The sequence below is a fragment of the Scophthalmus maximus genome, chromosome 1 (genome assembly GCF_022379125.1).
Source record: "Scophthalmus maximus strain ysfricsl-2021 chromosome 1, ASM2237912v1, whole genome shotgun sequence".
In the NCBI taxonomy this organism is placed as follows: domain Eukaryota; kingdom Metazoa; phylum Chordata; class Actinopteri; order Pleuronectiformes; family Scophthalmidae; genus Scophthalmus; species Scophthalmus maximus.
Window position 1 is genome coordinate 501,868 of NC_061515.1, and position 12,020 is coordinate 513,887.

General features: G+C 45.0%; 1 non-coding gene across 1 annotated transcript; it reads left to right on the forward strand.

Moving 5' to 3' along the window:
- The first annotated feature begins 5,938 nt into the window (after positions 1-5,938).
- Positions 5,939-6,042, forward strand: LOC118317125. The gene has a single exon (XR_004795346.1). It is a non-coding gene; the product is annotated as a U6 spliceosomal RNA (small nuclear RNA).
- The last annotated feature ends 5,978 nt before the right edge of the window (positions 6,043-12,020 follow it).

A 12,020-nucleotide genomic window follows, 5' to 3' on the forward strand; every position in this document is an offset into this window, starting at 1 on the left:
TGTTGTTGTTGGAAACTCTCAACCCCACAGGGCAGCAGAACACTCCTTCTGGTGTTGAACTGTTCTTGGCAAGACTCACAACAGCAACCTCAGCCAGCTACAAGAGATATTTAAAGGACGCTTGCAATTACCATCTTGTCGTCGGTCTCATCTTTTGGTTTCCAAGGTATGAATCCACGGCCTGTCGGTTACAGATTAAACTTGCATACCTTTAAATATATATATATATATATGGAATACAGCAATTGTTCCAATGAGGTGAGGGGTTGGTGACCAGAAGGTGCTATACTGGCCAACAATGATCTACTGTCAAGGGTCATAATAACAACAACCATGTTATTACAGTCATAGTTCCTCAGCAACACAAGCAGTGTATCTGTCCACACCACTGGAGGAAAGTACAGATACTTCAACCCGTCCCTTTTAAAGACCATCGATTCGAGGCTGCATGCCATCTCAAGGGCAGCAGGTGTCCCTGAGGGTCTAGTGGCTGGGATTCGGCGCTCTCACCACCGCGGCCCGGCTTCGATACCCGGTCAGGGTAATGCTTTTGTCTGTCAACTAAGCTGAAACACCAAAAGTATAATTGTTAAAAGCCGGGCTTGTTTGACCACAGGAAACCCAATTAGTGGTTACCATATATCTCAAGGTTTATCTTCTGGTAAGAGATCTTGAAAAATTTCCGATCCCTCGCTGCTGTTACGACTGCCTTAGCCCAAAGAAGAAGATGAAGTTCGTTCACGATGATAACTTAAGAAAGTGAGGTGCTGTGGTTTAGCTGGTTAAAATACTGTTGTATACTTAGTAGCGATGATGTGAAGATGTATTGAAGAGAAGTCCGCCGACACCGTCTTGATTGTATATAAAGGTTTATTACAAAAAGACCAGCATCGATTCAAGCCCTGCAGAGCTTGGAGAGTGTCCGGCCAAAATGACAACCCTCCCGACTCTTCTTGGGGATTACATTTATAGGTCCATCGTTGGCTTGAGTAGGAACATCTGGTTTGAATTAAGAAAGGCTATGTGAGATGTAGAACTTAAAGGGGTCAAAAGTTGAGGTGAGGGGTCAACAGGAAGCCCCTAATTTGGCCCTCCGGTAGATAATGTGAGCTACTCACAGTGCATCTATTGACAAAAAGACACTACAATACCTGACTCGTGAACAGGTGATCCTGGGTTCAAATCCCTGCAGTGCCAGTCTATCAGTTAGAGATATGGATTAATTATACATTTTATATAAGAAATATGACTTTTACCTTCAAAGAAGTTCCCTCCCAGTTACCATACCAGAGACATATCTTGATAACATTTTCAATAACAATCACTTTTTGTGTCAAGAATTTAAATACTGCAAACCTCTTGTTACAAGAAGAGTCGATTATTTTTGATTGCACAGTTAACCGTGATGTTTGGCCACAATACTAACATGACCCCCATTAGATATAAGAAGGGACCTCAAAAATAATTGAAAATGATGAAACTAATTAAACACAACATTAGTCACTATTACGGGCTTGTTAACCTTTATAACCTTAATAATGAGAAGAGGCAAAAGTTTGACTTGGCATTTATTTTAATTCGGACGAATTATGCTATACGCTCAATAAAATCTAAATTAAATAAAAAATATATTTTTTTGTTCATAAAAAGTGTCGTAGTAGTTTTTCAATTACAACTGTGCAGTTTGGTGTTGTTCTATTTAAAAAAATGAATGTGTGTGTCTGTGTGTGTGTGTGTGTGTCTGTGTGTGTGTGTGTGTGTGTGTGTGTGTGTGTGTCTGTGTGTGTGTGTGTGTGTGTGTGTGTGTGTCTGTGTATGTGTGTGTCTGTGTATGTGTGTGTGTGTGTGTGTGTGTGTGTGTGTGTGTGTGTGTCTGTGTATGTGTGTGTGTGTGTGTGTCTGTGTGTGTGTGTGTGTGTGTGTCTGTGTGTGTGTGTGTGTGTGTGTGTGTGTGTGTCTGTGTATGTGTGTGTGTGTGTGTGTGTGTGTGTGTGTGTGTGTGTGTCTGTGTATGTGTGTGTGTGTGTGTCTGTGTGTGTCTGTGTGTGTGTGTGTCTGTGTGTGTGTGTGTGTGTGTGTGTCTGTGTGTGTGTGTGTGTGTGTGTCTGTGTGTGTGTGTGTGTGTGTGTGTGTGTGTGTGTGTCTGTGTGTGTGTGTGTGTGTGTGTGTCTGTGTGTGTGTGTGTGTGTGTGTCTGTGTGTGTGTGTGTGTGTGTGTGTGTGTGTGTGTGTGTCTGTGTGTGTGTGTGTGTGTGTGTGTCTGTGTGTGTGTGTGTGTGTGTGTGTGTGTGTCTGTGTGTGTGTGTGTGTGTGTGTCTGTGTGTGTGTGTGTGTGTGTGTGTGTGTGTGTGTGTGTGTGTGTCTGTGTGTGTGTGTGTGTGTGTGTCTGTGTGTGTGTGTGTGTGTGTGTGTGTGTGTGTGCCCCCGACCCTCTCGATCGAACAGCACTGGTCAGAGAAAGGACGAGAGCCGTGGTGTGTTGAAGTGAGTCGAGCAGCAGCAGCAGCAGCAGGTTGTGGTGCAGATGAAACCGCGGCCAGTGGCTCTTAAACAGCTGCCGGAGGAGCGTCTCCCTGTAAGAGCTATTGAACAGGCTGCTCCAAACGAGAGGTAATCAAAGCTGAGTGTAATTACACACTCCTCTGTGCTTTTTCTAAAGCCAGGCCCATTGTGCCCTGAGCTCTCCACATGTAATGACACAGGTGAAGGATGGAGAGAGAGAGAGAGAGAGAGAGAGAGAGAGAGAGACACAGAGAGAGAGAGAGAGAGAGACAGAGAGAGAGAGAGAGAGAGAGAGAGAGAGGGATGCAGCCATGAATCAACCGCAGGGCAACGTTTGCAATTCATCAGGACATGGGTAAGAATGAGAAATGCAAAAATGTGTTCCTGACATGCATATACTATACTGTACTTCTGTACTACTGATGTGATGTACATATGCACGTTGAGATACAAAGGAACCTTTAAATCACAGCTACAACAACTCCTGGTCATCAGTGTTTGGTTCCAGCTTGTTACAGTAAGATAAAAACACAAACATGATATGAAAGGATCAGATGAAATCAATAACAAAACTAGGACATATTTCACAGAAAATAAAGAAAGAGGAAAGACGTGAAAATGATGACAGTGATATTATATGATGGATATGATATGAGTAGGTGTCAACATACAGATTCTTATTTCACAGGAGCTCTCTGACTTCAGTCTGAAATGAAGAGCAGTGATTGGTCAGCAGATCTGAGGCTTGGCGGTGGATATTTGAACTCAGAGGAGAGACCGAAAAATGATGACAGTTGAAATGTTCTAATGAATCACGGACGGCGTAATCTTGAACAAGTGCTGTTTACTTGTAGTATGCAAACTGTACAGCATCACGGGATCAGCAGTAACGTAGTAACGTACATTCAGCAGTCGCCATCTTGAATCTCTTCTTCTTACTCTAGTCTCACTTGCTTTACAAATAGTGCCACCTAGTGGTATAAAGTAGCGAGTATATAAATGATGATGACACAACAAAAGCGAACTGATATTTTCTTACATGCGATGGAATAATGTTTTCATTATTTCTCAGTTATTCTGGTTTGTCTTTAGGAAGGACCTCCTCCTCAGTCGGTGCAGTTCACAGGTGGGTTGTAGAACACGCGGATCATAAGGATCCAGCAGGAGATGGACAGTAGCTGCTTGTTGCCTGCGTATCAGTAGCAGGAGATATTTCTAAAAGAATGTCCCCAGAGGAAGCACGTACACAACAGGGCCTTGTGACAAGAACTTTCCATTCACTCAAATCCAACGTGTTGCAGCTGGAGCTGTAACATCCGGAGCTGTAACATCCGGAGCTGTAACATCCGGAGCTGTAACATCCGGAGCTGTAACATCTGGAGCTGTAACATCTGGAGCTGTAACATCCGGAGCTGTCACATCTGGAGCTGTAACATCCGGAGCTGTAACATCCGGAGCTGTCACATCTGGAGCTGTAACATCCGGAGCTGTAACATCCGGAGCTGTAACATCCGGAGCTGTAACATCCGGAGCTGTAACATCCGGAGCTGTAACATCCGGAGCTGTAACATCCGGAGCTGTAACATCCGGAGCTGTAACATCCGGAGCTGTAACATCCGGAGCTGTAACATCTGGAGCTGTAACATCTGGAGCTGTAACATCCGGAGCTGTAACATCTGGAGCTGTAACATCCGGAGCTGTCACATCCGGAGCTGTAACATCTGGAGCTGTAACATCTGGAGCTGTAACATCCGTCACGAGGAGGACACAGAGGGGATGATGTCAGAATGTGGACAGACCAGCACTGGCCCGGACACATTGTGTCTAACCCTTGTGTGATACTCAGAGAAGTCACTATTCACTTGACAGCGTGATAAGAGCCTCTCACATCATGTCCCATAATCCTTTTCTGCAAAGAATTAGCAGTTGGGCAACGAGGGGAAGCAGAGCACAGTCTCATCCATGTAGGAAAAGGGCATTTTCCTGGACTACTGTGTTTCAGCGACTGCCGACTCTTATCTGAGGCTGTCAGAGGCAGCGCGAGGAGCTCGCTAATCCAAAAACAGCTCTTCTCCGTTAATCTGCAATGAGATGGAAATCCAGACGAGTCGCGGGGCCAGAACACACGCTGCCTCCGTCCTGAAGCATTTTGCTTTAGGCGGAAAAAACAAACAAAAAAAACAAGAAAACTTAGAATGTGGAACATGAAGTGAAGCCAGAGACAAGAAGAAGTTCCTCTGCCTGTATTGTCAAGAGCGTTTGAGAGTTTGAGACGAGCACTAACTGAAACATGTTTCATATCGTACCCGCTCGTCTCCCTGCAGAGAAACTCACAACATTCAGCCTGATTAACTAACTACACTTGGTTCTTTATGTTATCGCCATACAGAAGTTATTAAATCAGTGGAATACTCACTTGTCTACTTCTGTTGTGAACAGAGCAACAGCCCCGGATTTAACGACAAGACACAAAGTTGACCACGTCGTTTGTAGTATTTTTTTACAGTGCGATAGAGGCCTTTCATTTGACCGTTGTCATTATTTGTTCCCAGGGTTTCACCATCTCGCTCTCAGCCGAGCATCTTCAGACGCAGAGAACCTGCCAAAGATCTCGTTGTTACATTTGACTCTGTTCCTCTCGACAGAGCACATTCCTCCAGACACGGCCTCTTCATCCCTCACCTGGGAGACAAGAAGAAACAGGGGAAAAGTCCTAGACTAGAAAAACAGATATATCTCAGGACAGAATTTTTCAACTACAATCTCGGGGGGAATAAAAAGTATGACATTCAATATCACCATCAGCTCGAGGTGACGCAGCAGCATCATGACGACACTGAAGGTTCATCCGTCGTATTCTGGACAAAACCAAACATGTCCAACCTCCCTGTGCAGCGCTCGCTCTCTCTCTCTGTCTCTCTCTCCCTCCCTCTCTCTCTCTCTCTCTCTCTCTCTCTCTCTGTCTCTCTCTCTGTCTCTCTCTCTCTCTCTCTCTCTCTCTCTCCCTCTCTCTCTCTCTCTGTCTCTCTCTCTCTCTCTCCCTCTCTCTCTCCCTCGCTCTCTCTCTCTCTCTCTCTCCCTCCCTCTCTCTCTCTGTCTCTCTCTCCCTCTCTCTCTCCCTCTCTCTCTCTCTCCCTCCCTCTCTCTCTCTGTCTCTCTCTCTCTCCCTCTCTCTCTCTCTCTCTCTCTCTCTCTCCCTCTCTCTCTCCCTCTCTCTCTCTCTCCCTCCCTCTCTCTCTCTGTCTCTCTCTCTGTCTCTCTCTCTCTCTCTCTCTCTCTCTCTCTCCCTCTCTCTCTCCCTCTCTCTGTCTCTCTCTCCCTCCCTCTCTCTCTCTGTCTCTCTCTCTCTCTCCCTCCCTCCCTCTCTCTCTCTCTCCCTCTCCCTCTCCCTCTCTCTCTCTCTCCCTCCCTCTCTCTCCCTCCCTCTCTCTCTCTCTGTTTCCTCGGTAACACATATACTAAAATTGGAACGATACAGAGAACATTAGCATGGCCCCTGCGCAAGGATGACATGCAAATTCGTGAAGCGTTCCTTCCTCTCTCCTCTTCTACCACCGGGGGGCGCCAGTGGTCTTCTCGTCTCCACCAGCAGGGTTAAACCTGTGAAGGGTTACATGTGGAAATCTACATGTGTGTGTCACATGTTCCCGTGAGAGAGAGAGAGAGAGAGACTGTTGGATACACTTCGCTTATGTAACATTCACTTTACTCGTAGAAGAAGAAGAATAGAAATATAAAGAATCAGTGATTGTTATTTGCTAATTTGATCTGTACCTTTAATTAGACAGGTCGAGGAACAAGGTTCTGAATGCAACACGATCAGCAGTAAATGAGCAGCATCAGTGTGTGTGTGTGTGTGCGTGTGTGTGTGAGTCTGTGTGTGTGTGTGTGTGTGCGTGTGTGTGTGTGTGCGTGTGTGTGTGAGTCTGTGTGTGTGTGTGTGTGTGTGTGTGTGTGTGAGTCTGTGTGTGTGTGTGTGTGTGTGTGTGTGTGTGTGTGTGAGTCTGTGTGTGTGTGTGTGCGTGTGTGTGTGTGTGTGTGTGTGTGTGAGTCTGTGTGTGTGTGTGTGTGAGTGTGTGTGTGTGTGTGTGTTTGTGAGTGTGTGTGTGTGTGTGTGTGTGTGTGTGTGAGTGTGTGTGTGTGTGTGTGTGAGTGTGTGTGTGTGTGTGTGTTCATATTTTGCCTGAATGTGGTATTCACATCTAAGATGGATCCAAATCAATTAATTCAGGGTTTTTTTTTCTTACTGCTTCATTTCTGTTACAGTGCTACAGTGTGTAATATTTAAAAGAACTTATTCACAGAAAGTGAATATATTGTCCATAACTGTGTTCATATATGAGTTACATATAGTTCCATGAGGTGCGACACCATAAAGTGTCCCCTGTCGCTCGCTCAGTTGGTTGCTGTTTGCATCTTTACCACCAGATGCCGCCAGAAAAAAAAGAAAAAGACACTGTAGCTTTAAGGGTTTTATAATCTCCAATTGTGCAGAATGGACTGTTCAGACATCGGTGAAGTACAGTGTGAGGGATTTTTCACCGTGTGCTTTTGAAACAGCTCAATGCGTCTGTGTGTATTCAGGCACACGCACAGTTAAATGTGTGTGACAGACCTGCGGCTACACTCGCATAAATCAAGCAAATGCTTTTTCTTTTTGAGACTAAAGGAGTAAACTGCGAGGTTGTCCGACAGACATGCCACGTGTGGAGAGACTGTATCGTGGCCGTGGGATTGATTTTACTATCACAAAATGGGCAGGACTTAATAACGGTGGGTAGCGTGTCCTCTGGGAGTGTCACAGGAGAACCCGCTGGATCTCCTGTGACACCGGGCCGCCGCTGGCTCGTCTCTATCTCTGCATCTTCTCTGATGCTGAGCGCCTCCGAGGCTTTCGACTCTTATCACAGAAAAATACATTAAAGACAAGAGATATGAGAGCGAGCGCTACGGGGTGTTCTACAAAGACTGAGTCAGGATCTTCTGCCATATCCTGCTCGTGTAGGAAACGGGTCGATGGGGGCTGGAAATGTGGAAGGTGGCTGAAACGCAAGGGTTGAAAGTGTAGAATATAAGAAGCCTGCATGTCTGATTATTCACTTCTGTGAAAATGGGCTTGTGGATAAAAACATTTGTGATAAAATACCAGGCGTCAAAAAGTCGAAAGGTTCCTCAGGAGAAGGGTTTCTCCCCCTCTGGGGAGTGAAAGTGCCCTCAGCAAATCTCAAAGCAATCTGCTCGCTGTGTTTGACTTCCTCTTTCTGTATCAAGTGAAAAAGTGATGAGCTGAGTGTAAAACATTTCTGGGGTCACTGGAAACGAACCGAGAAGGAAACCCGAGTCCTGAGAAACTGAAAAAATGTGCACTATGATTCATTCTTGGTGATGTTTAGGAAAATAAAGTTGATGGTTGAGGTTTGGAAAATGTGATGACTTGTTCTTCTCGTCCAACTATGGAGGAACAATTGTGCCGATGTTGTCTGCACCAATCATCTGCCCCGCTGGTCCTGTCTCAATGTTACACACTGGATCTTCATTGGGGAAGTTTAACTCACAGTAATTATAATTAATACGGGGCTGCGTCTCCGTGGCAACGAAAGGTCAGAGAATGAATAAATAGCTTGAACAAAAATGTTTTTTTTGCTCCTCACCCGCACGTGCAAATTATCCTCCATGTTTGTTTCCACACTGAAATCACTTTTTAATCTTCACGTTTGTGTGAGATCCCACGTGTCACGAATCACCTCTCTGATATTCAATGTTCAGTATATAACACGGAGGGTCCTTCCTCTTTCCTCAGTCGTGACCGGCCACGACGGACTTGTCAGCGTGACGAGATTATATACAAAGTCAATGCAGAGACGCGACTAGACGCGACATATTCTCGTGACGCGTTGACGCGATAGCCAATGAGCGTTGAGATCCTCCCTCCGTCACGTCCTGTCAATGTATCATGAATCACTGTCGCTGTGTGAGCAGAACAAACGGGTTGATATTTGTATGGTGACCGGGTGAAGAAGGAGGAAGGAAGCAATCGAGGAAGTTGCACGCTAGGAAAGAAAGCAGAAGGGAACTCATCCACTGTCACAATCACAAACAAGCAGCATAAAATCCAACGCATTTTCCAAATGTACCGTCGATTTAAATCCAAACCTATTATTTTGGTATCATGGCGTGGGAATCCTCCATTTTATTGCTTTTTCCCAGAACAGTTTTCTCAGAAATGAAAAGAAGTTATTATAAAGTTGCTGGTTATTAATCATCTCGCTGTCAACCTCGTGGATGTAACGTGGCCTCGAGGCGACGAAGATAAGGATAATGAAAGTGGAGGTGACGCTGGAGCATCACTTTTTTTTCTTCTTCTGAAGATTCAGTGGACAGAAATGGAAGAAACACGCGGCGCTGTACTTTCCGTCTTTCTCCCCGCGAGAATCCGTGCGTCCGTCCTTCACATCGAGCCTGATGGAAAGTGTAAACTGGTTCCAGTCTTTCAGCCGCTCGTCTTCCTGTGGGGAACCTCACTAATCCCTGCCCCGGCCCCGGTCACTCAGCGGCGCGCGACACAGTTCTGACCTTGCTAATAATAAGGTAGTGTAGACACTGCTCAGCGCTGACGGATGGTTGATGTCAGGGCCGTGTTCTCCTGTCCAGCTCCAGTCTCTCTGTGTGTGAGTGGCATCTCCTCATAAATACATTTTGACTTTGCATCCTGTGCACAGAGTGGCTTTTCTTGTTACCGGGGAGGTGGAGGAGGCTAAAAATTTCATGACTGCTAACTTATTCATGGCGCCATCAGATGACAAAAAAAAAACAGCAACATCCTGAAAAAATATGATCTGTTGGAAGAAGAAGATGAGTGGATTCTTTGGCAAATATGAAAAAAGTCAGATTGACGGTTTGCCCCGTGGACCCGGTGTCAGATGGAGAACGCCCACACGTGAAACAAAATCAACACCGGTAACACAAGTGATTTTAAGTGTGTTTCTGGTGCTCACAAATCAAAAGAAGGAAACATAGATATGATATGTTTTCTGATTTGATCCATGCAGCCATTGGACTCTCATACAGGTTGGAATCCGACCTGAGGTTGAGGGGTTTTAGAATCATTGAGATGCTCTTGTACCTCACAAAGTGTAGAGGATTTGAACAAGTGGACCTTTGTTCCCAAGAAAAGCAAGAAAACTCAGATTCGAGAGCCTTCTGAGGACCAACCCAGACTGTAGAAGTCTGCTTTTAAAGGACATAGGAAGGCATTGAAGCACCTTTCCCAGACATCCAGAGACTGAACAGATCTTATCATGGCTGCCGAATACTTCCGGGTCATCATCTCAGGATTTAGGAAACTTCCTTAGCAACTTTGACAATTCGACCGTACCCCAGGTCGTGATTAGAGCTCCTCCACATGCAGGAAGTGACTACTTCAATTACAAAGGTTGATCTCGCCAACGCTCCAGACCAGCGCCAAGATGAATATCCTGGTTCCTGGTCTGTTAACCACTGTCCACAGCTCACGTCCATGGGTGAGGATTACGATACATTGCTTTACATCCAGGATCTGATCCCTCCTCTTCACTAAACTGCGTCAGTCTACTTGTTCTTCACGACATCCATCTCGTACCACCACAAACTAAATGTGGATTTCCTTGGAAACCTATTTGAGAAATGTATCACTTCATTTCGAAGCAAAATCTTTCATTACATCAATTCAGAAGAACTCGCCTGATATGAAGGGTCATTTTTATGCAGATAAACAAACGGCTGCTTCTTCATGCGTATAAGGTAAAAGGCTAATAGCAGTACTGCAGGAACCAGGGAAAGTGAGAACACTCACCTGCCGATGGGGCTGTTGTGACGTGGGAGGAATAATTGAGTTTAAGCATTAGGGCTGAGCAGTGGGACACAGAGTAATATGTAACAAGATAAAGGATGAGGGAGAGTTCTTCTTCCCCCAGTGGGCTGAATCTCCAGACTCCTCCACGCCTTGAGTCACCAGTTCTGATGAAATGAACAGGGTTCTTCACCCGCTCTGCCCTCCGTCCTCCAGCTCCCTCCGTCCTAAAGACATTAGGACACTTCAGGAACATTATTCAGATTGTTCATCATTCTCAGATCCAATTGAAATGAAGTGGTTTCTGTTACACTGAGGGGATTCTGCAGAAATCTGGATCACACTTGTTCCCTCTGCCTCTGAACCTCAGCGTTATTAGCTCCTGTTTCTCCAAGATTCATTTGTGTGTATTAGAGACGGAGTCAGTGATCATTTACTTTACAGAGCTTTTTTTTCTCCTGCCTCTTCCACAACTGCGATTCCAAAAAGAATCAACTCCCAGTGGATGTGCTGGCGCTTTGAGATGGTTCCGTACATGGGAAATGATTTTCTTTGACAGGACATGGATATTAAATGTGTGTACAAATGCATTATTAAAAAAGCATCTAGCTACGGGCTCATTTGATCAAATGATGAAGCTAAAGTTGAATGTACTAAAACATAGTAGACATAAATTTGACGGAACTAAATTGTCACAGTGGTCAATGATCAGACAGAAACAGCCGTCAGATAATGTATAAAGTTGGATGGTAATTTAACTAAAAATATTAAATCTGGTAAAATACTTGAATGGTCTCGAGGGAACCTCCGCCACCTGCAGATCAACGACTCAATACATCCAAACAGCTCTAATGCCACAAAGGCCATGAAATCCAGGAACAAGATCTGTCGGTGAAAGACTGATAATGCTGATGGGAACTCGCAGCCTTTCATGTAGATTAATTTCCACATTCATTGTTAATTAGCGGAGATTGGGGGGAAGCTGCGATTATCAAATGAGCTTAGTGTATTTAACTGGGACTAATCCCGGCTTCCCTTGTTTAGGGTGTTTGATGAGGATGACAGCGGTGAGTCAGCTGGAGAGGCGACAGAAACAACTGGATTTACAGGCTCGGCTCAAAAGGGAAAAAAGATTAAACCTGTTTTAGATCTCGCCGTTCTCCGTCATTAGCATTAATGAGCACCGTGGAGCAGAACTACATCGTACCGTGATGCGAGGCCCGTGTCGCCATGTTCGGAGCCAACACTAACGCTCTTTACTACTGTAAGTAGACAAAATGTTTTCAACCAAACATTCAAGGTCATTTTTGCTGCACCCAACAGAGCAGTCGGTTGTTTTCACCGTCACCCATTGGAAGAGATTTTAAAATGTGTGTGTATTAATCCAGCGTGCCAGAAATCGACATACCTAACTACAAGACTCGATTGTTGCATCTCACTTTGCACTTCGTCATAAACACCTTCATTTGACCGCTAACAGACATCATGTGGAGTTACACACACAATTAGATGAAACTAATGAAAAAAGAGTGTAAGTGTTGACTCTGGGAAAGAAATGAATACCATTTGAGAAGATCGTAATAAAGAGAGCAGTGATATCAGTCGGGGATTTGAACGTCATCTTTTGCACCTTCGGACAGGATATTACTTTCTGTTGTTTGCGAGTATATATTTCCTTTCTTGGGCTCGAC